This window comes from Podarcis gaigeae (genome assembly GCF_964106915.1).
Source record: "Podarcis gaigeae genome assembly, chromosome: 3".
Taxonomy (NCBI): Eukaryota; Metazoa; Chordata; class Lepidosauria; order Squamata; family Lacertidae; genus Podarcis; species Podarcis gaigeae.
Genome location: NC_139680.1, coordinates 42,006,976 through 42,032,736, shown reverse-complemented (window position 1 = coordinate 42,032,736; position 25,761 = coordinate 42,006,976). Strand labels below are relative to the sequence as shown.

Here is a 25,761-nt window from a genome sequence, read left to right as displayed (position 1 = left end):
ATCAGTCTCTTACGCTTAAGCCAAGAAAGATTATTCTCTGTAAGATTGAATATCAATGTATGTATCAAGGCTTTGAGATTAGACCACTGAAGAAGCCCAGAAAACTATCTTGGGAGTGTGCTACCTGCAAGCCCCAGTTAAAGGGCCCCATTGGGGGTGAAGAGCGGCCTTTTGATTACTTGGACTGCCAGGGTGAAACAGGTGCAAAACGCCGGCACCCTGTCTCTGTCTACAACTCTACTAGCATCTCTTGGTATTGTGAATATCACCGAACTTACCTTTTGTTGGTATCTTCATGAACTTATCTAAAAGACTGAGTTAAGCATTTGAAAAATCTATTGAAACCAGACATTATAAGTTCATTTTAGGCTGGGTAGTTTGCAAGTCTTTGTGGCTTTGTTTAATGTTTTGTATTTTTCTCAGAAGGTTGATAAAGTATGTGTAATTATTGTTCTGTGTATATTAATCGCCAACGTGTTGCATGAGTCGCACTCCTCCACTTCTTCAGCAACTTAAAAAAAATTCTTACATTGTTGCTTCTAACCAGCTTTTCTGTTGATCGTGCAGCTATTCCACTATAGGAGCTAAACCAGAGCATTCCACAAACACCCGTGCATTTATTACTGTCTGGAGAAAAACAGGCGTTATTAAACAGTAGGGAAGACTTGTATTGTCCTCTATTGGTAGACTCTGCAACAAAACCTTTAATTCAGGCTTGGGGATTCCAGGTACTGAGGGAATGTTGGCTGGCTTTTCCCACTAGGCACTTCAAGCTGAGTGGCTTAATTAGTTTAAATGCTGCTCTGTAATAATGTGGGAGACTTAATGGCTCTCAGAGACAGCTTTCATTTATCGGGCTGCCAAAAGATGGCAGTGGTGGGTGAAGAGTTGCTTACAAAACAACCACCTTGAGTGCGGGGGTGGAAATCCACCATATAACCAACCGTGAGAACAATGAACTTTGATTTCTAATTCACAAAAGCAGCTTAATGAGCATTTGTGTGTGTGTGTGTCCAAGCATGTGTTTTAAAAACCACAAAACTTACCTGCTAAGTTTTTTGTTTTTTTTTAAAGCATACAATTATGCACGACTCTTTCTGGAAAACATTTTCATTGTTTTTGTGCCAATTTGTTGTCTGGTCTACGGCTGTTCTGAAAATCTTCCGCCTGCAGCAACGACCTAAATCAGGATCAGTACCAGGATGCTTTTTCACTTAGATATCACCCCCCCCAAAAAAAGACAAAAAAATACTGATTTATATGAATAGATGTATTTTTTAAAAATCACTATAATTTATATGGATATACAGTATATCACGCCATATAGCAAAAGGCTGGCCCCGTGTCCTCATTGTTTACGGGCAACTTCAAGGCTTCTGCAGCTTTCCCTTCTTACAATTCTTCATCTTTAAACCAGATTTTGGCAGGGCAGCTCTCCAAATAGGTCCAATCCAATTCTACAAATCTATGATTCTGTGGTTGCATAAGGTCCAAGGCATTCCAAGGATGCAAGTCTGGGCTCCTTTGGAAGGAAGAGTGGGACAGAAATTTAATAAATGAATAAAATACTTCTTTATTATTACATTTATTTGTCACCTACTACAAAAGTGTCCCTGAGACGCGGGTGGCGCTGTGGGTAAAACCTCAGTGCCTAGGACTTGCTGATCGTATGGTCGGCGGTTCGAATCCCCACGGCGGGGTGAGCTCCTGTCTTTCGGTCCCAGCTCCTGCCCACCTAGCAGTTCGAAAGCACCCTTAAGTGCAAGTAGATAAATAGGTACTGCTTTATAGCGGGAAGGTAAACGGCGTTTCCATGCGCTGTGCTGGTGCAGGCTCGCCAGAGCAGCTTCGTCACGCTGGCCACGTGACCCGGAAGTGTCTTCGGATGGCATCGGCTCCCGGCCTCTTGAGTGAGATGAGCGCACAACCCTAGAGTCGGACACGACTGGCCTGTACGGGCAGGGGTACCTTTACCTTTACAAAAGTGTCCCTAAGCGACTTGCAAAAATAATAATACATAATACATATAGAATTTAAAATACATTTTAAAAAAAAGATAAATTAGCTGAACATGCTCGTCTTGCAATAACATAAAAAGGACAAATCCTACCCCATCCTACTAAAGATGACCACCATCCATACAGGCTATAATCATACTCAACTCTTCAAATATATTACTGCGATCAGGGTTGGTAAGATGGAAGGGGTTAATTTCTCCCAGATGTGAACTCCTGGAGTACTTGCACTTTTAGTTAAAAAATTTATATCCCCACCTTTCAGTGTGAGGAGCTTACAAATATTTCCACCAATATCAGTATCAAATAACTTAATAACAGCAGTGCAGTTGTTGAGGGGGGTTTTTTAAAGAAAAAAATACTTCTTGCTCTTTTCCTTTTGCTAATGATATTTCAGTGATATAAATCTCACCCTTCCTGTTATATTGTATAATTGCTTTAGTAGTATTATATTACATAACTTGTTTGTTCTTATTAGTTGTGCTCCAAAGAAGAAGTATATTTTGAAACATGTAGTGCTAAGGATATTTTGCATTCTTGTGCACCCTTGAGATTTCATCTCATCTCATTTCTTTCTTTCTTTCTTTCTTTCTTTCTTTCTTTCTTTCTTTCTTTCTTTCTTTCTTTCTTTCTTTCTTTTTTTCTTTCCAGTGTTCTCAACTTCCCACCTCTGGTTTCTCTGCCAATAGTAGCAGGAGCAAAATACCGAATTTTTTGCACCATAACACTCACTTTTTTCCTCCTAGAAAGTAAGGGGAAATGTCTGTGCATGTTATGGAGGGAATGCCTACGGGTGGCATGCCTACGGATTTTCCTCCTCTAAAAACTATGTGCGTGTTATGGTCGGGTGCGTGTTATAGAGCAAAAAATACGATAATTTATTAAAATAGGGACAAATGCCTTTAGGCTTCTAATTTTACAGGAACCTTATTTATGGGATTAATTTATGTACTCACATTAACATAAATGTATGAGTCAGAATTCAGCCAAAGTTAAAGCACTTTTAAAGTTCCATTGAGTTCTGTGGAAGAAAATTAGGCAGTTGCTTAATTCTGCTGTTGACTTCGATGCAACTTTAAAAAGTTCCCCTTTGGCTAGGTCGTGACCACTTATTTCACATTAAATATATCATCTATGTATATTATTAAACTGAAGTTTTAAATCCTGCCTTCTTGCATTTTCAATGCTAAAGGATGTAAGGTCTGTAAACGTGAAAGTTGTGCACTGGATTTGTCTGAGGCCTGAGCAAAGCTAGGCATCTTCATAGGGAACCAGGCATTGGACCAATAAGGTCCAGACAGCCACAGATTGCTACAGGTCAGATTGGATGGAACAGGACAATCTGTGGCTGTGAGAGGGTGGGGCATCACGTAAGAAAGAGGCCCAGAAAACCCAATGAAAAAGCCAATAACTACCTCTGATCCAGGGCTGGCCTGGCCATGTTGCAAACTCTGGCAGCTGCCTTAGGTGGCAGAATCTGAGGTATAACACCACATCATCCTGTCATCCTGTCCCCCACCTCTGCCACTGAAGAAGTGAGATGTGCCTGTGGTGGCTTCCTACTTCTGGCAAGATCTTGTGAGACCCAAGCCTTTCCCCGATCCACCCTAACATGCCCCAGCTTGCAACTTCTACCAATGTTGGGGTTCCAAAGCTTGTCAGATGAGGACTGTGAATGTTTCCACCATGGCAGGGTGCAAGGACCGATAAGGACCTCTCTGCCCTTGGAGAGGGAGATCTGTTTTATCCTATCACCTCTGGGACACCTACCCAGCGAGCATATCATCATCATCATCATCATCATCATCATCATCATCATCATCAGTAGTAGTTGTAGTAGTACCCTGCCCATCTGACTGGGTTGCCCCAGTATTTTGTCTGAGAATTATGTACCAATCTCTTCCCCATGCTGACAATCTAGTACTAGAAAAAAGGGAGCTGTGTTTTGGAATGACATACTCAGCTTATGATTTAAAAAAAAAAAACCTGTACAAAGTTTGTTTTATTTAGACCAATATGCTTATATTTCTTAGCTAATATAAGGTATGCACATTCCACTCATTAAAACCAAAGCATGTGCACCATAATTTCGTTAATTGTCATGCAAATTCTAGGTGTAGCATCAGTTATTGGAAGAGTACTCATTAGTTCTGAGATGCACTGGAGCTACATTACTTCTTTAATTGCTGGAATTTTAAATGCAGAGCATCTGGTGTGTGATGAATTGTCTTGCACTAACACAACGTATCTTTCACTGAATACTTCTTATTTACTTTAAACATTTTCTCTCCTTATCGCTTCCAGCATGACTGTAGCAATCTAATTGTTACTTTTCATGAACTCAGGATATGCCCATCATATGCTGGAGAGCATGTATGTTTTCGCTAAGGCAGGAGGGCAGAACCTCAGGCCTAAGGACCAAATGTGGCCTTTCAGGCCTATCTAGTCGGCCTTCGGGAGTCTCCTCAGAGCCCAAATCCCTTTCCAGACTGCACCCTTCACTAGGATTCACTAGCCAATCATACAAAAGCAAGAGCTGCACCGAATTCTTGCCTCTAGCCACACTTGCCCCTGGTACGTCGTCCCCAGAAAGTTGCTGTTGAGGGAATGCAGCCTTCATGCTGAAAACGGCTTCCCACCCCTGTGCTATTGGTGGGCAGAATGAAGACTGGGATCTACTATTAGACCCTTGGGTTATTTGCATCAGATTGGCCAGGGTTTCCAACACTCAATTGTTTAATAATGGCCTCAGCAAAGTGACTATTCCCACCTAAGCTAGGGTGCTGAAACGGAAAGCAGAAGTGGGCATTTGTGTGGATGGGCCCCTATTTATTTCTCACCAGGAATACTTTGGTTTTTGGTGTCCATGAAATCCACACATGTAATGTTTTTCTAGATTCCAAGCGTGACTGTAACTATTTACATATAAACTTTCAGTCTTCTGTTGCTTATACAAAAAAATTCTGCTTGCTTCAAAAATGGCACCGTTATCCTTCCCACCCGAGGATAAGCAAGAGAATGTCTCCTCCCCCAACTCCTTCACTGTACAAAGCACTGTGTTTAGTCTGATTTCTGGTGCTTGACAGACTATGGAGACTTGTGCTCACACATGACATCTTGCCAGTCACACAGGTGCAATGAGCCACTAACAAAGCTGTCTCTTTCACTGCATTCGAATCAGATCACATCCCCCTTTCACCAACCTTGTCTGGCTGGTAGAACAGCTAGCCTCGGAATGTTGGGAATTGAAATTCAATTTGCTTCTGAAACATTCGACAGAGCCTCGGAGCCCTGCTGAGACTCAGAATAATGTACATTAATAGATGTATTGAGTCGGGTGGTGTTTTTTGTTTTTTTTTTTAAAAAGAGAGAGTAAGATTTCAGTTATAAAATTGGATGTCCTAATACTGTGAAGATCTGGGATGCGGGTGGCGCTGTGGGTTAAACCACAGAGCCTAGGACTTGCAGATCAGAAGGTTGTCAGTTCAAATCCCCCCGAAGGGGTGAGCTCCCATTGCTCGGTCCCTGCTCCTGCCAACCTAGCAGTTCGAAAGCACATCAAAGTAAAAGTAGATAAATAGGTACCACTCCGGCGGGAAGGTAAACGGCGTGCTGCTGTGGTTCGCCAGAAGCAGCTTAGTCATGCTGGCCACATGACCCAGAAGCTGTACGCCGGCTCCCTCAGCCAATAAAGCGAGATGAGCACCGCAACCCCAGAGTCGGCCACGACTGGACCTAATGGTCAGGGGTCCCTTTATCTTTAATACTGTGAAGATATTGCCTCACAACAATGGGTCGGTGTATACAATGGTGGTGGCTTTGCCTTAGTGAAAACTGTTTCATCCATTTTTTTCTGATTCTGCCCCCCGCCCCCTTCTGCTGCAGTCTGTTGCACCATCACCCATTCTGTTGCAGAGAGTTCTAATGTTCTCAGGAGTTTGGGGTGGGCAAAGTAGGAAGGATCAGTGAAAAACAGGTGCCCCGACTTACCCAAGTGGAAGTGCGTTCCCCTAAGGCAGAGGTTCTCAGCCTATGGGTCCCCAGACGTTGTTGGACTACAACTCCCATCATCCCTGAGCTCTGGCCTTGCTAGCCAGGGGTGATGGGAGTTGTAGTTCAACAACATCTGGGGACCCACAGGTTGAGAAAGGCTGCCCTAAGGCAAGCCTGGAGAACTTACTGCCCTCCAGATGTTTCTGGACTGCACATTTTGTCACCCCTTACCTACTGGCCATGTGGCTGATGAGAGTCCAACAACATATGGAAGACCACAGGTTGCTCAGCCGTGCCCTAAGGCAGGGGCTCCCAAACTTGGTTCTCTAGCTGTTTTTGGACTACAGTTCCCCGATCACTGATCCTGCTAGCTAGGGATGATGGGAGTTGTTGTCCAAAAACAGCTGGAGAACCAAGTTTGGGAAACCCCGCCTTAAGGCAAAGGCAGTGTTGGACACAACCCCACACTTTAGCTAAGCATTTCATGACAGAGGGGGAAATTGGAGGGCAAAGGTAAAACAGCTTGTATCTGTGCTTTTAAGGTATGAGACAAGCAGAAGTGTGGGTGAGCCCTCCCTGTTGCAGGGAGGGGGAATGAATTGGACTGGTTGGAATCCTGCAACTTTTGGTAGGGAAACTTTCTCTTTTCCCACATGCCAGAGTCCCATTTGAGAGGGCTGAAGCCCTGAACAGGATCAGGGGTTTGGTTACGTTACAGATCCTGCTTGTCTAAGAGGAAATCTAACTATGTTTCTCCAGTCAAGCAGAACTATGTATGAGGCACCTCTCCCCAATATTAATTTTTATTCCTGCATGTGGTTCTCTTAAAGGAAGAAAAAAATGCTGCCCATTCCCAATTCAAATACCAGTAGGCAGCAATTTCCCTTTATAAAAGTGTTTGAGGTGGGGTGGGGAGGGAAAACATCAAAACCAGCTTTGCAAAAGCCAGCTGAACAATGGAGTCCGACAATGTGCAATAACAGTGCAGTTATAGATAAGTTCTCCAGATTGGAATTAATGACTTGGCACACAACTGAATGTAATTCCAGGAGGGGTTTGTGATTGTTCCTTATATTCGGCTGTATAATGATAGCTTTGAAATGGCTGTTCTCTGTCATTTTCTACAAAAGAAAGCAAAAAACCCACAAAACAACCCCTGGTATCTACTATGATTATTTCATCTTGAGGCTAGCCTTCTCCTTTGTAATTATTGGAGTTTGTGACTAACACAGCATCCTGGAGCATATTTGGAGGAGAGGCATAATCCAAGGCCAGCCTAACCATTAAAGCAACTTTACCTGGGGATTTAGAGCACTAGATTTATGCCACAGCAGATTTTCCTGTGCTTCTTTGAGATACCTGCTTCTGCAGCTTAAAGGTAGACAGAACAGAGGGTCTAATTATTTATTTGAAAAAACCCAGAAAAGGTAAGAAAATAAGTGGGGGCATCATGGCTCAGTAATGGAGGACATGCTCTCTATGCACAAGGTTATGTGTTCCATCCTCCACATCTCAAGCAAGGTTGAAAGAGATCCCAGTCTGAAACCCTCAGTGTAGTTTGGTGGACCAACAGTCTGATTCAACATAAGGAAGCTTCCTGCGTTCTGAAACAGCACATCAGTTGAGATGTCCAGTGAACCTTACCCTGAAATTGACAAACTGAGGTGGAAATGTGGAGAACATGAACTTAAGATTGAAAAAATGAGAAGCTGAAATTGACAGATACCTCCATCCCTATCTTATCAACAGGTAGCTGAGACTAAACCATACTGAGCACAATGGGACTTTCTTCCAAATAAACAGCAGAGGATTCTGCTGTAAGCTAGAATCTCCAGGTTCATGTTAGGAAAAGAAAAAGCAGCAGACGCATCATAATAAAAGTTATATCTTTTTAAAAAACAACACCACCATGACGGTTTATTGCACAAAAGGTCAATTTAAAATATCTCCTATGCCAATTACTTTCCATACACACATGTGCCAGTTAGTAATAATCTAATTTCATGTTGTGTCACTCAGCTGAAGGAAAAACAAACAAACAAACCTGAAGCAAATTCAGATTCCCTACACAAAGAACGTTGGTTTTAACTACCAAAATAATGAGCCCCAAAATTGGGATACAGGTCTTCCTACCCATGCTCCTGTGTGAGATCATGGAGCCCAAAAGACACACTTTCTTGGGGTTGTGCTCGAGCAGTGCTCAAAAACACACATTTTGGGATGTCATGCAAGATAGCGGCCCCCCAAAAGTGCTTTTTGGGGGGAGATAATGACCACCGTGCTCTCATGCAAAAAGCTAGGATGTCCCTTTTTCCTGGAACACTTGCCCGGGTATGTGTTATTTTTTATTTAAAATACAAATGTAAAAGCTATTTTTATCAGTGACATATTACATAATCTTACTTCAGAAGTGACCTTTGCTTATGCAAACATATAATATAGCTCTTTGTGTCTTGTCAATAAGGAAATTTGGTTGCTAGGTCTGAACCTCAGTGTCAACTATGCTGTTATTAGGTCTGAGTGAAAACTATATTTGTAATGTAATCTCATTATTACTTTTTGTTACTTATCAGGTTGCTGGCCAATGATAACACCCTTGTAATAGTTAATAATGTCTTTCTGGTTTCACAAATATTCTTCCTTGCAATGATCAATTTATAAAAATAAAAAAAAGAATGGGGGAGGGGAATACCAAAGAAGAATAAGAATTAGATAATGATTCAACCAAAGTGAAGCACTTTTAGATCTCATTGAGCCCAAGAAAAGAGCTAAATACATACTTAATTATACCCATTTGAAAGCTGTAGGAGTTACACACTTTTAACTTGCACTGAATCATGTCCAAGGTTATGCCTAAAGTTCAAAGACTTGCTAATGCTAACTGACAAAGTTATTGGATGCAATAACTGTCTTTGGTCCTGGAAAGCAATGGGGAGACTGAGTTGCATCTCCTTGGTGACTCTCATGAGATCTCACAAGACTACAATCATCCCATGGGATCTCACTCGATGGAGAAATGACCAAGGACTTTACAGGCCTCACCCACAAGTCCTTGGAGCCATTTTCCCCCACGAGCTTCCCACCCACCTTCAGGTTAGCATCTCACTGAGCTATTGGGGTTGCTGTTTGACAGGGTCAACAAGAAATTTCCCCCCAATAATCCTCAACTGGTCCTTGTTTGGTGGTCTTTTCACCTTTCCCTCAGTGAAATCTGGCTTCCTTGTGTTAGGCATTGGGTTCATTTTATTAGAACTGTGACCAGAAATGGGAAGAAGTAGGAAAGTGATCCCACATAAGGGGCCTGGGAGGGGGCTTAGCCATCACATGCCCTAAGCTCAGGTTAGGGCCCCTGCCTTGTTGGAATCTCCCACCTTGGACACACAGCAAGACCCTAGATGCTTGGTTTACACCACAACAGGGTTCAACACTGGGCGACTCCCAGGGAAAGGGATGGATAGTTCCAACCCAACAGAGGGCTGAGTGGAGTGAGCAACTGATCCTTGTCCTATTGCCACACCAACCCTGCTTACCTGCTGCTAGTCAATAAAGATTTGGTCCAATTATCACCCAACACCTGGTGTTCTGTGTCAGTTACTTCACTGCTCTCAAGGGATCACAAAATGAGCCTGCCTGGGCAAATTCCATTTTGTTTCCAGCTCTATAAAACTACAGTAGTTTATAAGATATTTGAGTGAAACAAAGAGAATAACCTTGATTGCCTTCTCCCCAAAGGCTAGTTGTTATTGCTGATGTCATTTGTATTAAATGTGATTGTTCCTAACCATGGCTCCCTCCTGTTTCTTCCATTCTGCTTTCTCCCCCATATATATATGGAAATGTTTGTAAGGTGTCCTTTTCCAATATACTGTGTATTGCTTAAAATTCAGTAAAGATTTGATCCCAGTATACACTGAAATGCTGAATATATTTTGAACTTGAAAGCATTTCACATATATTTAATTCATAGAAAGAAATAGAGTTGTAAGCAGAATATGGGCAAACATATGTAAGCACGCAGTGTGGTGGTGGGTCTGGATAATTTATGTTCATTGCACAGTTGTGTTAAGAGTCATCAGTTTAATGTGCATAAACGTGGGGAATGGATTGCACTGGCACAGTGTTTACAGCCTACGAAATGGTAGTAAAAGGGAAATGATCAAACATGTTTTTCTCATTTGAGCAATAAAGAACTGGTGAGAGGGAAATTTATTTTATTTTTTTATAGTTCAAAATGGATAAATATTTGATGATCAACAAATCTAACATAACCTGGACTCTAAATATAGCCCGGAGGAAACTTGAAGCTTGCATATCAGCGAGCTTAATGTATGCATTAAAATCCTTAACTCTAAGGTTTCAGCTGATTGAATGATTACGGACTAGCTGAAGGTCCTTCAAGTGTGACAGGTGGGAGAATGGAAGCAAGGGGGAATCTCCATTCTTTCATCAATTCCACTTCTCTGCGTACTCTTCCTTTCTCACCCATCCATCTATTCATCTATCACTGAAAACAGTGTGGTTTCCCCAAACCTACCACTATTCCACAGTACCCCTACAATCAATACCAACCAAGGTCTTCACATCTCATCAGGGTATGCGTCGTCCTCCAACCAAGAAGATGTTTGGGGCATGGGAGGAGGAAGTGCTCTTTACTGACCATCTTCCCAAGAATTTGAGTCTTGGAGGGTGAGCGGAGATGTTTCAGGAAAACATCACCATCTCCTGCATCTTGGTTCTCGGTCACCCACTGTTGGTGGTGGTCAGGTTTGGCTCCACTAGTGTAGTTCCTCTAGTGCAGCACTTTACATTTCCCCACAGGAATAGATGGCAGCTATTCATGTGTAGGGGAGAAAGTAAAGTTGTGGATCAGCCTGCTTCCTGCCTATGGAAACCATGGAACCAAGGCTGCTTTGATCTGCATAGCCTCATCTTGTGTTCTGCTTCTTTGACATGTTACAGCAGGGTTGGGGAACCTTGGGCCTAGGAACCAAACGCAGTGCTCTAGGCTTCTGTATCTGGTCCTGAGGTGAATTGTAATTTATGGATCATTTCTAGTTTGCTATCATTAAAATTGTGACATACTTCAGGGGAAACACGTATTTGTTTGACACGTTTATAGTTGGTAGATTAAAAAAAACAACAAGTAAGTATAGTTCATCTGTTTATTTGTTCAAAATGTTTTTAATGTTTGACATTTTGGCATTTTACTGTGTTTTTATATGCATTGGAAGCTGCCCTGAGTGGCTGGGCAACCCAGTCGGATGGGTGGGGTATAATTATTATTGCTGTTGTTGTTGTTGCTGCTGTTATTAAAAGGGAAGGGAAAAGGAAAGTGGTCCCTAATCCTGAAGGGTCTCTAATCTTTAAGGAAAGAAAGAAGCATAAGCAGCTACATCAAGAGAAGAGATGTTTTATTGTTAGAACCTTATCAGGAGTAAGAGTGGAAAGCAAATTAATCTCACCCTTGGCGCAATAAAGACTGAGGGAGCTTGTCTGAGTTTCATATCACTGTAATTTGAGATACGCCTGACAAATGTTACACACTATCTTTTCTTAGGAAAAAAAATACATATCAGCTGTTTTGTGGTGTGTTGATTGCTAAGGCGTCATTTTGGATGGTGATATTTACCAGTGAAATTGAATATAAAGAGCAGAGCAGATAGATGCATGGGGCAGGGAGAAGGAATCCTGTCAGGCTGCAACATTCCACCTACAGAAAACTTAACAGTCCATTCTATGCAAGTCTAAGCCAAATAAACACAGCCATTGTTGTTTTCAGGAAATCTGTTTACTCTCTGTAATGTTCTCGTGACCATTTTCCAAAACAATGCGAATTTTATTGGCCAGTTCTAAAGTGACAGTTTTCTGTCTACACCAGTGCAGTAAAATTGCATTATTTCATTAGCTGGTGCCAGAACAATTTTTACAGTAATATGACTCCCGGTGACAGACAAGAACTGAGTGATTATATTTAAGTGGAAAACAGTCAATTCCTCCAACCAAGGCTATATAAATTAGGGGAAATGCTTTGCCTTACTGGAAGAGAATTATTTCATTCTCCAGCTTTATTCGAGACTTACATTCACTAGAAAGGAGACAAAATTCCCTGCTCAAACATCCTATATACTCTGTGGGTAAGCATGTAGAAATCCAGTGCAGGTGGACTTCCCTGTTTATTTCAGTTTGATGTACCTCCATTATGCAGTCTTCTTTGTGTAGAGGGATCATTGATTTGGATGAGGGGATTTGTGTAGGTGGACTTGCTCCAGAGACCCAACAAAACCCCTCTATACAGATCCCTAAATCTGGGATCTGGACGTTGAATCAGAGCTAAAGGAAAATGTGAGCTAAAGGTTTTTTGTTTTGTTTTTCCAACTGCCTGGAATGCTTGGCACAATTGACTGACACTCTCCTCATCATCTTCACTTGGTAAAGAAAATGAGATCAAAGCTAGAAATTCATTTTTTAAAAATGAATGTGTGCCGGTTCTGCATTTGAAAGCCTGATGTCTCCATTTTGGAAAATGCAGACATGAAGAACTGCAAATGGAATCCTTGGAAGAAATTATATTTAATTATCCACCTGAACACGGAAGGTTTCTTGTGCCATTACTTTTTATAAAAATGTCATTTCAGTAGTTCATCTGGTTCAGTCTACAGAGCAAAATAAAATTAGAGGGAATTGACTCGGTGATAGCTGCCTAGCTCCTGAGGGTAAACACACAAGAGGAATTGATGGGGTGGAGGCATTCCAAACAATGAAGGGCCTGGAAGGGGCAGAGAGGGAGGCGAAATATAGAAAATGTTTGCCAAGCAAACAAAGAAAGCACTTACAGTACACGGATCCTGAAGATACACAGAATCAGGAAGCTCAGCAGGCATCATTATTGTCCTATCCTGCACGCTGCTTTCCTGCGAGACGTGTGTGCTTTCTGAGGGCCTGTGGAACATAAGAATAGATAAAGCTGTCTTCTGCTGAGTCAGTACTGTGGCTCTATCTAGCTCAGTGCTATCAGCACAGACTGGCAGAAGGTTTTAGGCAGGCCCCATTCCCAGCCCTATGTGGGGATTGAATTGGGGACCTTCTGAGCAGCTGCTCTACCACTAAGCTGTGGCTCTTCCTCAGCAGCCAATACATTATGTGCTTCAGCACCTCACCATATGCCGCTCCCTGCCAACAAGCAATTTGTATCCTTTTCTCCAGTTTTTCCATTCATCAAGGCTCTTCTTATGGCGGAACCACTGTGGAAGACAATATGGTGGAGCAGATGGGCCTTTGCTCTGATCCAGGAGGGCACTTCCTGCGTTCTTACATGGGTCATGCTGCTCCTTCAGTCTGAATCAAGAACATTTATGGCTTTAAACTTTTATAAAGATCAAAAGCTGAGCTCTGAATTGGGCTCGGGTATTAACTGGGAGCCAAGTGCTCTGAGCACAGCTGAAATGTGCTCCCATGGGCCACATCCCTTTAATAATCTGGTTGCTGCACTCTAGACCAGGTAAATGGAGTGTGATAAAATGGTTTCTCTCATGAGGAATGGAGATTGCTGTGGTTACCTGGCAACACCCTACCTCAGAGCAAGGCAGGTTGGCGTGTGCATATATTTAAATGCATTGTAAAAGGTAACTAAAAGGTTGCCCCTTCATCACAAGCACTTCCAGGAGTACCTTTGACAGCTTTCTCACACATATCGGAGAAGACCTTTCCGAAATGTTATATGTATTTTGGGAGCAGCCGGAGGGGAGGCAGCAAAGGGCCCATTTATAGGAGATGGCACGATTAATGAGGTTCATAAAGACCTTTGGCGAAGTGCTGAGATATTACAAGATCAAAGCCAAGCTTCATCAGTGCATGAAGCTGGCCCAGAGCTACGGGGCAGGCAGGAGTGGAGTATCTGATATTGGCAGTCAATCTGGCAGGTTCAAATTGTAATGGGATTTAGAGGTGCCACAGGATTGTTGTACAGGCCTTCCAACGTAGTATAATTTTATGGCAACAAAGATAAGGTCAGAGGTGGATAGGCTCAAAGGAATCCAAAGGAAAAATTAATGACCGAAGACAGCTGGAAAACATGCAAAGGGAGACTCTTGTATATAGAGAGATCGTTAACTTTTGCAACACGCAGCCCCAGGCAAGTAATGCCTATCAGAACCTTCTGACCCTAAACACATTTATGTGTGAATAAGTCTCACTGGGGTAGATGAAGCCCACTTCCTGATAAGTGTGCTTAAGAGTGCAGGATGAGTTTCCAGCAATCTTTTTTGACAGCAAGAAGTAGCCACAAAGTGATTGTTTCTCCATGGGGTGAAGGACTGGTGTGAAGGCAGCACTACATAATCACACATTTCCTTGTGGGTAATATGTTGGGGGCCACTTGCTGGCAGTGGGCAGAGCTTGAGCCAAAAATTGCTGGGGCCAGAGTCATCAGTAGGCAAGACCTGAGTAAGGACTCTTACCTTGGTTCATAGGCAGGCATAGGCAACCTCGGCCCTCCAGATGTTTTGGGACTACAACTTCCATCATCCCTGACCACTGGTCCTGTTAGCTAGGGATGATGGGAGTTGTAGTCCCAAAACTTCTGGAGGGCTGAGTTTGCCTATGCCTGTTCATAGGCTTGTGCCTTCTGGGTGTGGCCTCCACTTCTCCTCACAGCCAGCACTATTCTCCAAATCAGGCCCTGTTTTTTAGTGTGCTGGATGAAAGATGATTCCCCTTGGTGGACCTTGTTATATCTCTGAAGATGTTGCTTCCCACTACTCATTCTTGGGTGATAATGTAGCAAAAAAAGCAGTCCTTTGCAAGATAAAGCTTGGAGATTAACCAAAAAGTGATGGTTCCAAATAGTGATGTAATTCCAGCTTGCCAGCACCTACATTGAACCTGAAGAATTCCACATAGAGAATTATGTAGAAATTATGCTTATGTAGAGAATTAGGCATAAATTCTGGTTTAATATGCTGGCTGTTTGCCATAATAAACATTGATTGATTGAATTCCAGAAAAGTCAGGCTGTCGGATTTGTCTGTCATATTTTGCAGCTCTGACAAAGGGTTTGTAGGCCTTCAAACTCAGAAGTGGGGGATACTTGGGTGAAATATACACAAACATGTTGTGGGTGTGGGGAGAAGATCCCATGTCCAGTAACTGGAGCTACATACACAGTTGCCCTGGGATCAAAGTTACACATGCACTGCTGGAAAAATATTTGGAACTGTTCACGTCGGTAGTGCTGATCCCCTGTTGAGAATACTGAGGGATGATCACTCCCTTCTGTTGACTACCGTGCTGTCATTGCAAAAGATTCCAACTATCTGTTGCATTTGTGGATCTCTGTATCAGGGAACATGTTTCTGGAAGTGGCTAAGAAGTGGTAGAATATATGTAATTTTCTTACAGCAGTCACATGTAGGAAAATGCTATTTTAAACAGCGGAGCATTTATAGGAAAATGTTGTTTCTGTAATGCATATTTGGGTTTTAATCATCCACTGTCATTTCATGACATCCAAAATCTGCTTGTTCTGTCTAATAATAGATTTAGCCCTGGTTATGGTTCCTATGTATTTTGCACTAGTTGTGTTTTCTGAAAAGCAGTTCTCAAAAGCAGCCCTGTGTAAGGTGGGTGTGGAGCCTGAGTTCTTCCTGTTCCAAAACTGTGAAAGAGAGTTCCCTTAGACAGCTTTATTTCTGATCACACCACATTAATTTCATGCCGTTTCCTGCTGGTGACTGCACTGCATTGCTGTTGCTATTTTACAAGCATTTTTTCTACCACTGAGTATTAGCGCCAACCTCTTGGAACAATTTATAAACAGCATTTTCAGCTCTTTCATTTCTAATAGCTATCAGGGTTCAGAACATATTGTGCTGGGTTGAGGGGCCAGGGAAGCATCAACCAACCAATGCAGCTAGAAGCAACAAATATATAATATGTTTGACCAGAACATTGTTAAAAGCACTGAACATGCTGAAATATAGAAAAATATGTTGACAGCTTGATATGACATCCTGTCCTGGCGGCTGCAAATGTTTTTTACTATGAAATTTCAAAAGGAAATCTTGGCTGTTTCAAGCAGTACCTTTGTGGTGATGTGTCCAGAAAGAGCTGCATTTGTGATCTCTTACCCAGCAAAAACATGGCAGGACTTTTGGGTTTATAGGGAACAAACACCAAACACATGAGAAGACTGAAATTTTCAGATGCACAGACTTAGATATTTAAGAGTTTGCCTTCATTAAATAATGAAAAGGACAACTGTGCATAATCCACTTTGTTTATAAACTTGATACATTCCAAAAATGAGCTTTTGCTAATTAACACTGTAACCTCTGGTTGTGTTTGGTACATGTAGAAAAGAAAAGAAAAGACTGACTGTGAAACATTAAGTTCATGACAGGGAAACATGACATGAACATAACATAACATTACTTTTATAAAACCCACAAAGTACAAATATTCAACTATACGCAGAACGCTCTGTCAGATGTGACATGCCAATATTATTTTCTTTAAATAGCAAGTTGATAAGCACATCAAAGAAAAGCTTTAGAGGAAAAATTAAAAAGTGAACTTATTAAAATAGAAGCAATTGGCAATGTTGAATTAATAAGAATTTTAGGCTACAAAACAATACCCATTTATGCACACAAGCGGCACTGAGTGTTAAAATAACTGGATCTTTAAGCATTGGCAAGGCTTAAGCCCTTGGACAATGTCCACAAAATTTAAATCTCATTTCAAGCCCACCACCTGCTGCCCAGTGGAAGCCTGGGGTTGGGAGAGGATCCAATATATTATACCCTACACATTGAAGAAAAGGTACTGGCTGAAAACTACAGCTTGAGAGGGCTAGATGTTGCCTGTCCACCCAGTCTGGAGAACTTTGCATGTTTGGGGTGACATCTAATATAACGTTAGTACGAGAACCTTGATAGTTGGTAGTGTCAGGAGCTCAGCCTACACTCAAGTAGGACCCTGGCAGAGACACATGCCTGACTGGCATGTTCCCTCCCTCCTGGTCGATAGTTTGGGAGCTTCAAAAGCTTTCTTCAGCCTGAACATGACAGTGACCGATGCCAACAGACATCGGCACACATAGGGATCCGCAGAGGTTGCGCATCATGCGTAACAGACCTCAGCAACTCAGCATTTTGGCTAATCTACTTTATTTACATATAAACACACACGGAGCACTGCAACATGGCTCCCTCTCTCTCTAGTATCAGACAGCAAAGAGAAAGAACAAAGGACAATGGTCCCACTTCACGGAACACAGTTACACAAACATCCTGTCTCCATCACTTCCCACTCTGTGGAGTCAAAACATATACCGTCATGTAATAGACAACAATCCCGTGACTGCAATCACGGAGCAGGAATTCTAACAGGTAGAGCAAACAGTAGTACAAAAGCTTAACTGTCACCAAGGATAAGAATAATACTAGCATTTGTGCTAGGGGCTACTCAACCTCTTTCCACTGCATTTAGCTGCTGGGGCTCCCACCAGCACAGTGATGATTAGCCCATTAGGACTGGCAGGGTGGGAGGCAGGGAAACCGACAGTAGGTGAAGTCAGAACCAATGTCAAGCAGAGCCAACTAATTCTAATTTTGGCCCATCCTCCTACTGGCTGAGTTGCACAAGGGGCAATAGTGATTCTAAGGAGACCAGGGTTGGTGGCAGGCTGAGGTTGGTGGAGTTGTGCCCTATTTGGACCAAGTGGACCAGATGCTAAGTGAGATCGAAGCAGAGAGAAGGCAGCACCAGACTCAGTGCAGTATCATCTCTTGCATCCTTCAGTAAAAAGAGGCTTCCCTAAGAAAAAGAGGCTTCCCTAGGAAACCTCACTCAGTGCTAATTATATGTTACATAGGATGGGAACAGAGGAGAGGGAGCAGATCTGCTGAGCCCAGCAAACCCCATCCTTCCACTACTACCACCTCCGTGTGCGCACACAACCCTAATGGTGGATACATCTAAGTAGAGATGGGATAAATTCAATTCAGTTCACATTTATAAGGGAACCTGCCTAAATTGCACTTTCCAAAGCAATATGCAAACCAACACGCAGTCATCCTTTGAAATTTCTCCAAATTTTACAGTGCAGTTCTCCAGCCAAGTAATGCATACAAAAATGCATCTACTAGGGCAAAATATCCACCAGAGCCGGCTCACCCATTAGGTAGAGTGAAGCAGCTGCCTCAGCTGGCAGAAATGCAAGAGGTAGCACCCTGCTTGCCCCAGCCCTTCCACCACCACTGGAATGCCGCCATGTCGCTGAGTTTCAATGAGCACACAGGGCGTTCCACACGTGGGTATTGCCACTTGTCTTCCCTGCCCCTGGGGTGGAGAAGATGAGCACCAAGGTTCCTCTTGCAAGGTTTTGGCGGGGGGGGGGGGAATTATGATGACAGCAGAAGTAGTGGGGTGAGCAGGGCACAGCAGGGAACAGGAGACAACACATTCCTGTTTCACCTCAGGGGAAGAAATGGGACGGGCCACCCCTGGTGTCCATAAAATGCATGTAATGGAGAAAACAACAGGAACAAATGTACAATATATGGGGGAAATGTGTGTTTTTCAAAAACGTATATATTAGGCAAAAATTGTATAGAAAGATGTATATTAGAAAAGTACTGAACTAAAATGCTGCTGAATTTGCATGAAGACTTCTGTTTAAAAATGAAAACACGTCTCAAAATGTGGAGAAGCGAACTGAAGATTAGAAAAAGGGGGGCACAGAAATGGATAGATTTGCCCAATCCTGTCAAACGATGCTTCCATATAGAGATGCTTAGTCTGCACCCCTCACCCTGGACTGCTTAGTACAGTGTGTTTCACTGGAGCAGTTGGGCTGGTTGCTCCACCTTTTGTGCATTTTGATATCTTCATTATGGAATTCAAGGTGGCGGTCATGGAATTCCCAGCCAGCGTCTCATCCAGGCACTGACCAGGCCCAAGTCTGCTTAGGTTCTCCAGCAATGTGGCTCCGTTAAGTGCCTCAGACCACACCTTGCGACCCATTTTGTTACCTGTCTGTGATACTTTTGTTTTGCTTTGCTAAAAATTAAGATTTTGGGTTCTTGTACATATTGTGGTAGAAAAAGAAACAGGATATATCTCCCATGGTGCTGTCATTTCATCAAACTTTCACTCCCACAAGTGTTCCTGCCTGCCACTTGCTTTATTGAAATCTGTCCCTGGGAAAAAGATGTACCCATTCATGAGGTTTTTTTAGCACGCTTTCGGGGATGGGGAAAATCTATTTCCCAAAAGTTCTCTCCTAGCTTGTAATGTTGGCACACACATGCTGATGGTGCCATATGCATGTATCTTTCCACCTGCTTCCTGGGAATTGAAATTGCACAAGCCACGACAGGCAGCTCCTTGGAAACTCAAGCAGCCACTTCTGCAAACACGCTGGGGAACAAGACAGTTTCAGATGAAGATGGAGGAACCACCGCAACATAAAAATGTTTTTCAAGAAATGGTCAAAATAATAGATGGGCCAAAATAAACTAGACATAACAAAAGGGTGGTTGATGAAGTGGGCTGGCCACATACTTCACACCAATCAATTTGGGGGCCTAGCATTAAAGATCTTCTGAGCATGAGCATAGGAGGCAGCTGTCTTGATAGTGAGGATCACAGCAATCGATGCACGTTTCAGGGACCATGAAGGGATGAAAATCAAATAACTTGAGTCCATGTGCCTACAAAGACCTGGCTTGAGTGATTGGTCTGCTGGATGCTAACAGTGAACGTGCAGGGTCTCATATGAGAATACAGTACAGTAGACCCTCTAGTTACGTACCGTTCTGGATACGTAACTTTCGGGTTACGAACATGGCAAACCCAGAAGTATACTTCCAGGTTTTGCCCTGCGTGCATGCGCAGAAGCGCTCAATCGCACTGTGCGAGTGTACAGAAGCGACGCCTCTGCCTACAAACTTGTTGGGTTGCGGACAGACCTCCAGAATGAATTTAATTCATGTCTGGAGGGTCCACTGTAGATCAATTTTTACTATGGCCTAGCGTTACCAGGTGTACAAATTTGTATTCCAAACCAGGTCATTATGAACTTGGGCAACATCACAATTTCCTTCGTGTCATCATCGCAGGCATTTGCGAGTCCTGGGAAAGGCGCAAGCAAGCCCGACATTGTGTGACTGAAATTCACCAGGGATTCTGCCTTGCATTTCACATCTATTTTAGTGAAGGGGGAAATGGGGTTGGGTGGGAGGTCCGAAGATGATGTTGCTTGGCTTGACGAAGTGTGAGACATCTTAATAATGGCGTCATTAACTAATGAGAAGAAAAGGGAACGAGTGAGTCATTTTCATTTTAGGTAGTTTGTCTTTCTTTCTTACTGTGTGTGGGAAATGACAAAATTACCAAATGAATGCAACTCCATTATGTATCCAAAGACTTATATTGAGGGATTGTGTACCTTCTTTTCTTCAGCAAGCTGGCAGATGTGTATGTGCATAGCTACTCCAGGCCATTTTTGCTCACTTCTCTTTCGCCTGCCTTACTTTGACCGTGAGACATTTGTTGTTCTAGCTCTTCACTTTTACAGTGCTCTGAATTAGGGGAAAAACAAGTGGGACTTGCAACAGAGGGAGGGATTCAGTGTAGCACTGTGGCAATTAGTCCCTCAGCACAAGCACTGCAGCTTGACAGATAAAACAATTACCCCCCCTCCTCCTCCCCTTGCACACTGTTCTGGGTGTTCTCCCACCTTCCAAGAGGCATTTTGTGGGGTGTGAGGGGGCGGAGAGGGGGAAAACCCCATTGCAATAGTGGAAGTCCTTGTGTGGACTTTTGCTAGTAGGACTCACCAACTGAACCCCAATCCTTAATGCTAGCATGTGAGTGTCATTCCTTTCCTTTCATCCTGAATTCCATTTCTCTCTCCCCCTCAAAAAAAGAAGAAGTCAGAATTGCATACCTACCGATCACATTCAGTTTTCATTGGGATGTTGGGGGGCTTTTCCTTCTAAGAGTTAGCTTTCTAAAGATTTTTGTACTTCCGCAAACACTGGGTATTCCTTCAGGCCTGTTTAGACCTCCCCTCTTATGGCGGAGTTAGTGCCATTTTGATCACATAAGGATTAACACTCAAATGAGTCAAGTTTCCTGTTAGTATATGTGATGTGTTCTAGCATCAAAATCACTGGCCCCAGTCTAGCTAGCAGAGGCTCCAGATGGGAGATGCACACCTTAGTATGCAAGAGTAATGGAGACCAAAGGAGCGCCACAATGTACCGTACGACTCCAACTGCTGTATGCACGGGCCTTTTCTGTTAGATTGTGCTCATGTTCATCATGTATGGGAGGAAGTAAGAAGAGCCCAGCTGGACCATGCCAAAGCCCATCTAGCATCTTGTTCTCATGGAGGCCAACCAGATGCCTTTGGGAAACTTGCAAGCAGGCCCTGAGAGCAGTACAACTATCCCACTCACGGTCCTCAAGAACCAGCATTCAGAGGCATGCTTCCTCTGATATTGCAGGTAACATATAGCCATTGCAACTAGTAGCCCCAGAAAGTCTTATAAAATAAGAGGGATTCCTTTGTTTTTATCCTATGCATCTTCCAAAGGTAAAGGTAAAGGTACCCCTGCCCATATGGGCCAGTTGTGTCCGACTCTGGGGTTGTGTGCTCATCTCGCTCTAGAGGCCGTGAGCCAGCGCCATCTGAGGACACTTCTGGGTCATGTGGCCAGCATGAAGAAGCTGCAGCTGGTGAGCCAGCAGCAGCACAGCACACGGAAACGCCATTTACCTTCCCGCTATTTATCTACTTGCACTTAAGGGTGCTTTCGAACTGCTAGGTGGGCAGGAGCTGGGACCGAACGACGGGTGCATCTTCCAAAAGGCTATTCAAAAGCCTTGGAACTGAAGGGTACTTTGATTCTGAACAAATCTCAAAAGCGTGCTCTCAAAAACCAGTGTCTGCCACAAGCTGGATCCTTTTGTTAAATTCCACTAAATCAGAAAGGTGTATCAGCCAGCCAGGAACAGCAGCCATTGCCCCAAATGAGACAAAAGATAAGTATGAGAGAGAGAGAGAGAGAGAGAGAGAGAGAGAGAGAGAGAATGAACACGAACAGCTTCATGCTTATATATTGTAATTATCATAATTTAATTTTGAATAACTCCTAGCACTTTCATCTTGCTTTGTAGGATTTGGTTGCTCAAGTGTCACAAGCGCTTCTTGAATGGAAAATTTCTGTATTGTTTTCTGAACCTTTTAAAGGTTTTACTACATTTTATAAATGTCTCTAATTTCTCTGGGGGCTGTGAAATATCTTACTCAGGAGCCACTCATTTAGTAAGCGTTCTTTAAAAAAGAGAAAAGAAAAGAAAAATTAAAGTGGGGGATGAATAGCAGGAAGCTGTCTGGTTCCCCACATCCTCCTGTAGTGGAGTGAACTGATAGACCGGATGGGTGGTAGTCAGTGCTAGTTCTACTCAAACCTATTGAAGTCAAGACACATGACTAACTTAGATTTCTGAATTTCAACAATGCAACGCCTTCTTTTAGTAACAGAGGTGCACATAGTCATGCACCTAATGTAAGAAGAGCCTTCTCTGAGAAGATCAAGTGGCCACCCCAGTCCAGCATCCTGCTCTCCACAATGACCAGACAGATGCCTCCAGAAAGATTTAGAGACAGCCTGCCTCTGAATATGGCAGCCCAGAGGAGCCTTTCGAAAGCAAGTGAACAGGCTGCCCCACCTCATCAAGCCATCCCAACTGAGCTGGACAAGCAAACTTCCTCAGTCTTTAACTTGGTGTGTTGTCAACTACCTGCATCTCCTTCTTTAGATCCCTGTTCTTGATATTTGTATGGGCTCGTGTATCTCTGGTCCATGGGTCACCTGAAGCAGCTCCTTTGCATGGGATAGTGCTATGGGGCAAAATGATGCAGGGGGACATGGAATTCCCTGCAAAGAGTCCCTTGAGTATCACCAGGGAGCTGCTAATCTTGGTAGGAAAGAATCAGAACCACACAAAAAAACCACATAGGAAACTGCTAGTTTCTCAGAGCTGAGAAAGAGCTGTGTTCCCATGCTGGCCTCCAGGCTGCTGCTGATTGAGCTGCTGGTGAGACTCTTGCTCTTGTGTTTGGAGAGCAGCTTCCTTGTTTGCGTATGTATTTGATCGAGATCATCCATCTGCCTTGTTAGAGGCTGCCCTTCTGCCCAAAAGAATCCCACAGCACAAACCACTTAAAATCAGAGCTGCATTAAATGGACAGGAGCAGCAGGCATAAAATCCAGCAGCATCATAGAAGCAACACTAAAATCCTTTATAGAACACACTGTATTGCCCCGGGTAGATTTTTTTAAAAGTAAGAATAACTGCCTGGCACTGAAAAGACATTGAGTGTTTTGCCAAGCAAGCTTCACCAGGAAAGACAATCTCTGAGTCACCACAACTCTCCTTAGGGCCTTCTCCTTAGTCAGCACCTGCTTAGGCTCAGGTACTGAGGGAGTGGGGAGCTAGAGGGTGGGTCACTGGAAGGTTTAGGCAGGATCATGTGGAAAAGGTTGGTCCTTCTAATAGCTGAGTTCCAAGACATTTGGACCTTCATGGGTAATGACCAACACTTCAAATTTTGCCTAGAGACACTAGAACTAGTGTAACTGTTTAAGAACTGGTGATATCCATTCAATGTGACTGGTTCCAGCTTAACCCTACGCTGTGTACCAACTGATGTTTCCAAGAAATCTTCAAAGGCAGCTCCAATGTATTGCAGCAGTCCAGCCTCAAAGTTCCAAGCCCATGGATAACAGTGACCAGACTATTACTGCGAGAAGGGATGTAACCAGAGGCAGCAGCCTAAGAAGATAAAAGACATTGTGTGCTGTGGAAATGGCTTGGTTCCATCTTATGTGGGATTCAACAGCAGCCATAAGCTACAAAAGCTGAGCCGTCAAGGCAACCTCATCCATAACAGCATGGCTACCACACACCCTCTGCTGGCCAGGTGAACCACCTATCACCAGGGCATCTGACTTACCTAGAATCAACTTCCATTTGATGGCCCTCTTCCCATCCATTACAGCTTCTACACACCGATTCCCCACTCTCCATCATTTTATCGGAGTCTGATGAAAAGGAGAAACGGAACTGGTTGCCATTAACATACAGATGGCATTTTGCCCCAAATTTCCAACTGACTTCTCTCACTCAGCAGTTACATGTAGATGTTAAATAACACGGTCCCATTGCATTAATGTTATAGAGCTGAGCTGTAGGCCTCTTAGCATCACCTTCTAGGCCATCCAGATAGAAGTGGAACCACTGTGATATAGTATGGTGCCTCTAGTCTCCAACAAGGATGGCCCATCCGGAATAATACCATAGTTGATTGTGTCAAAAACCACAGGACAATCAGCACATTGTGGCTCTGCTTGTCCTTCTCCTGACCATAACCTCATCACAAACAGACATACATACCTTGCTAAAATAGCAGAACTATTTAGGGCATGAGGTATGAAGTTTGCATTTGTTTTAGGCTTATGTGTGAAATTGGATGCTACATTTTAGGTTCTGTCTAGGATTCTTCCCCTTCCTGTTGACTACAGTGTTGCAGATGTCGACCTTCAGTGAGGTCAGATTGACGACCATGTTGAGATTTTGCTAGGTTGTTTTAATATTGGAGGATAAATCAGGGATAACCACTTAGGGTATTTTTCAAGCACAATATGTTTTTGGAAGGTGCTCAAATCCAGCTTACCTTAGCCACAGGTAATTAAATCTTCATGCAGCCATTTCCACTCAGCTTCTCTTTAATCACTGCCTTCATCCCATTGCCAAGAATCCTTTCCAACCTCCTTGCTCATATGCCTCTGCTTTCAGTCAAATGCCAGCAGCCTCTCCTGCACTGTCCTCTTCCGTTTTCTCTTGGGAAATCCAGAGTCATTAGCTTTGAGATCACAGAATGTTAATTTTTTTCAATGACAGATTAGTTCCCAGCTGGATATTGAAGACTTGCATGTTAAAAACAGGCAGTCCATGCTGAGTATTTACTTTGTATTCAACAAGAAGAGGAGAGAGGATAATCTGTTTAGGCACAGGTGGGTTTACTTCATCTTCAATGCAATCCTTGAAAAGATTTAGTGTGTTTAAGTGCTTATGTTGATTTCATTGGGTCTTATTTAAATGTATTTGAAAGGTGAAACCATCCTGCTATGCTGTCCTGCACTGTGAATTAACTGGGGCTTGTAAAACTACAATTTCCCATATCCAGAGGAAATGGGAAGCTGCAGTTTGTAACAAACTATATCTAGACACTTTAAATCTCCTCTATGTTTGAAGAGGGGAGGAAGACAAAGTTAGCCTGAGGCTTGCTGCAGCACATCCTCATAATGCTAAATGGTTATATATAATTATGTCAGACAGCAGCCAATGTCTGATGAAAATATAAATATGCTTTCCATCAATGCTGTTGTATCATCACGTGGTGCAGTAGCCAATCATGTGAAGTGGAAATAAAAAGCACAAGTGTTAGTTGGTTCACAACATGAGAAAAACCTTTGTGTGATTTGTATGTTCAATAGCATGCTGTTCTACTGTTGAAAATTATCTAAGACAGCTTCAGAACTTTTCACAACTGTCTAAAGTTCTGCTGAGAACAGCTTATGCTCCCATTTACAGATATTCAAACTAGGTCCAGGAAAATGAATTATGTTTGATAGAGTTGTGGTCAGTGGCAGATCTACATTTTGGGGACCCTGAAACT

At 43.0% G+C, this 25,761-nt stretch overlaps 1 long non-coding RNA gene across 3 annotated transcripts; it reads right to left on the bottom strand.

Annotated features, from left to right (window-relative positions):
- Nucleotides 1–1,343: 1,343 nt before the first annotated feature.
- On the bottom strand, nucleotides 1,344–24,574 carry LOC310840813. 3 transcript variants are annotated; one of them, XR_014562164.1, is made up of 5 exons: nucleotides 24,477–24,574; nucleotides 24,037–24,124; nucleotides 12,842–12,947; nucleotides 2,972–3,036; nucleotides 1,344–1,522 (listed from the first exon to the last, which is right to left on the bottom strand). It is a non-coding gene; the product is annotated as an uncharacterized lncRNA (long non-coding RNA). The 3 variants fall into 3 exon arrangements; XR_014562165.1 differs by lacking the exon at nucleotides 2,972–3,036; XR_014562166.1 differs by lacking the exons at nucleotides 1,344–1,522; nucleotides 2,972–3,036; nucleotides 12,842–12,947 and adding an exon at nucleotides 23,443–23,855.
- Between the last annotated feature and the right edge of the window lie 1,187 nt (nucleotides 24,575–25,761).